This window comes from Gossypium raimondii, chromosome 12 (assembly GCF_025698545.1).
Source record: "Gossypium raimondii isolate GPD5lz chromosome 12, ASM2569854v1, whole genome shotgun sequence".
NCBI classification, from domain to species: domain Eukaryota; kingdom Viridiplantae; phylum Streptophyta; class Magnoliopsida; order Malvales; family Malvaceae; genus Gossypium; species Gossypium raimondii.
Genome location: NC_068576.1, coordinates 18,568,686 through 18,572,453, shown reverse-complemented (window position 1 = coordinate 18,572,453; position 3,768 = coordinate 18,568,686). Strand labels below are relative to the sequence as shown.

The 3,768-nt window shown below is 29.2% G+C and overlaps 1 long non-coding RNA gene across 1 annotated transcript; it reads right to left on the bottom strand.

The window, feature by feature from the left end:
• Window positions 1-1,499: 1,499 nt before the first annotated feature.
• On the bottom strand, window positions 1,500-2,459 carry LOC105763470 (uncharacterized). The gene is made up of 2 exons (XR_001124258.2): window positions 2,208-2,459; window positions 1,500-1,869 (listed from the first exon to the last, which is right to left on the bottom strand). It is a non-coding gene; the product is annotated as an uncharacterized LOC105763470 (long non-coding RNA).
• Between the last annotated feature and the right edge of the window lie 1,309 nt (window positions 2,460-3,768).

Sequence of the window (3,768 nt, the reverse complement as noted above, 5' to 3'; positions counted from 1 at the left end):
TAATTAACTTTGGCAAATGGGTGTCTCAATTTAATCATCGATTTGATTAAGTCATTTTAGATGTATATTTTAGTAATTTTTTTATAATTTTAAATAATTGTATATAGAACTTGATTTTTTTAATTTTTACAAACATTTAAAAAATTTCAGTTTTTCTAGATTTTATATTTTATGAAAATTTTTAGTTTATTATTTATATATATTTTAAATATTTTTTAGATTTTAATTTTCAAAAATACTTGTTACTTGTCCTAATTTGAAGCTGATGGTGTTATATTATTGGTTGCCATCATCAAAATTTTGATGGAGTTAATTAAGTATACTTAAAAGTACCAGTTCACAATTTCAATTAAGATATTATTTTTAGGTAGTTAATTAACTGTATCAAATTTTTTATGATTTGACACTGGCAATCAATAACACAATACCAAGTGATAGCCATAAATTAGGACACTAGGCAAGCATTATTTGAAAACTAAAAATATATAAATTATTAACATAATAAAAACTTGTAAAAATAAAGAAAAAAACTCTAAAATTATTAGAAAATTATAAAAAACTGATTTTTTCTAAAACTAAAAAGGAAGCCTAAATTTTCCTTTCGAAGAAAATCAGGTTTTATCTTATTATTATAATTATAAAAATATAAAATTACTAAAATGCACGTCTAGAATGAATTTGGACATCAAGGAATTTAGGTTCATTTAAATATGGATATCATTTGTCTAGGCTTATTATGAATGTAAAATAAAAATAAAAAATCCTAAAAGTTTTTTTTTTTAATTTTGAAAAATATTTTTGATTTATTTTAAGGCCTGTCACTATTTTATTGGCTATCAATACAAAAAAAAATTAATGCAACAATTAGGTACCTAAAGAAAGTACCTACTTGGTTAATGAATTTCAAGTTTAGGTATCGATTAGGTCTAAAAAAGTTTAAGTACCAGCTAGGTACAAGTTGTTAATAGACTTATCTAAAGGTCAAGCTATTCACCCAAGCCCAACTCGAAATTCGAGAGGGTTTAAATAAAAATATTAAACCGTAAAAATAAGTTTTGGCAAAAAATAGATCCATTTAAAAAATGGGTCGAACTCAAGCTTCAATATTCAAAACCCGAAACCAACCCAATCTGATCTGTTTTCAAGTTTATTATATGGTTTATATATATATATCATGTAATTTATATCATATTTGAATATTTTATATTATAATGTAAATATTAAAATTATATTAAGCTGTTTATGTGTGGAAATTTAATAAAAGAATATATATGTAATATTAGTAAAATGTATATAATTACTAAATATTTTAAAAATAAAAATATCCATATTCAGGAACACTTATAATTACGAAATTCGGGTTTAAAATATACATTAATCATTATATATTATTGGTATAACAAATAGCGAGCATCAATTGCAACTCACTAAGGCAATTATTTTATCTGATATGATATATAAATTAAAGAATTTTGTTATCCGGAATTTAACAAAGCAAATACGCGAAGCAATTACCTTAAGTAAGAATGGCCACCATATTTAATAATGTTGTTGTAAGAGCCCATTTTTGCCCGGCCCGTTAACAAAATAAAACCAAATGAAAAAAAACAATTAAACCGTCCAATAAACAAAAATTCACAAGCCCAGATTCCTAACCCAAAACCAAATCGGCCCAAATGGCCCAACACCAGAAAACCCAAATCAGAAACGGAAAACTCCTAGGGTTTCCAGAGGATCTAGGCGCCGCAAGCTCTGCCCTCGCACGAACCGCGCCTTCGAGCTGCTCCCCTCACGTGCGCCTCTCTCCCCACATGCACTGTGCCACGCGAGCCTCCGTACATGCGCGCCCGTGCACCTCCGTACCCGTACCTGCAAAGGACAAGCAAACGAACACAAAAGCAGAGAAGGCAAAGAAAAAGCAGAAATAACAGAGAGGATTTGGAGGATTTTCTTTTTGATATTTTGTATTTTCGGGGGCTATTGAAACCCGATTTTTCTGTTTTGTATAAGAGGGGCTTTTTCCTTCCTTTTACAAAAAAGAAAAGAGATCAATATACAAAAAAAAGACTGGGTTTCGAAGGTGATTTTTCAAAGTTTTTCTTTCTTTTTTGCCTTTCGGTTCTTTTTCGATTCATCTTTCTTTTCTTTTTTTTCTTTTTTTTATCAGACATACATAAGAATAGATATAGAATCAAAAGCGAATTTACCTTTTTAACGGCGCCGTCGGATCTCCGCTCGCTTCGCTGTGATTGAAGTTTGGGCAGAGGTTTTGTGTAAATCGGTAAAGTTTGAAATGGGGGAGAGGGAGAAAGGAAATCCTTACCAACGTAGGCATGCCGTCGACCTCTTGATTCACTTCGTCTAAATCGAAGTTGATAAAGAGGGTTTCAGCACAAAGAGCAGAGAAGAGGCTGAGACAGTTTGCGGCTGCTGAATCTGAAAGTGAAATAGGGTTTTTAATTAGGTTTTGAGGCAAATTTTATGCAGGGTATAAGAAACGGCACCGTTTAGGGCCCGTTTCAATGGCTCTAAAACGGTGCCGTATTGGACCAAACCCGATGACCCGACCCAACCGTGGCTAGATCCGCGCGTTTTGGTAGGGGAGGGATATTTGCGCAGATGGTCCTCCCTCATTTTAGTCCTCGCCGCAACGCTGCGTTTTGGAGGGTGGGAAATATTACCCTTTCAATCCCCCATGTCATTCGCGCTTTGTAATTCGGACCTTCCTTTTTATTTATTTTAGATTTTTCCCCTGAATTACTGCTTTAGTGCCAATTTAATCCTCTGTTTCATTATCATTGCTAATTTTGTTTAGTTTATTATCTTTACTATTGTTATTATTAGTATTATTATTTATATGTTTGTTTATCTATGTACATGTATTATAATTTTGTTATTTATATTATTACTTTAAGTTTTGAATTATTGTCATATATTAATGGTTAATTTCATTACGTATTTTAATGTAGTATTATTTTATATTATAAATAAAATTGTATTACCACTTTGGGTTTATTATACATTTGTTTCAAAATTTATTATGTATTATTGTTTAATCTTCATTATGTATATACGTGCATATATATATATATTATTTAATGTACTTTGACTTATTCTTTATATAATATTTATTTTAAAATTTATTTGGACACTATTATTTTATGTAGTATTTATCTTTAACCATATTTTTAATTCATTTCAAATTTTCATTTATATATTATTTATTTTAAATTTACATATAATTTCCTTTTTTCCATATTTTTAGTTATTTCAAAACTCGTACATTTGGTTCAGATTTGCATTAATTGACTAGTTTTCTTTTCGTTTTTGAATGTAGATAGTGATATTAGCATGATGTACAATAGAGATTATTGTTGTTATGTTTGTTTGCTTGTATTTATTGATTATTCATTATTCCTTAGTGTATGCTTTAGTTTACTATTTATCATTGCGCATTGTACATTATTATACAATCAATTTTTTTTTATTCATTCAAAAGATTTAAATATCAAAATTATTTTATACGAGTCTTTCAAAATAACGCAACACTCGGAATTTGGAATATCCTCGGAAAAATTGTGTCCTAACTTACTGGATTTTAATCTTTCTCGAGATTTAAGAAACTGAATATCCCTTTTAATCAAAACATAAATAAAAAGCTCATTCTCGAGAATTCGATATGTGGTGTCCTAACGCATTGGATATGACATGTTATTTTCTCGAGACGAGGATTTTAATAATAAAGGCAATATTCCGTATTTAGAAAAT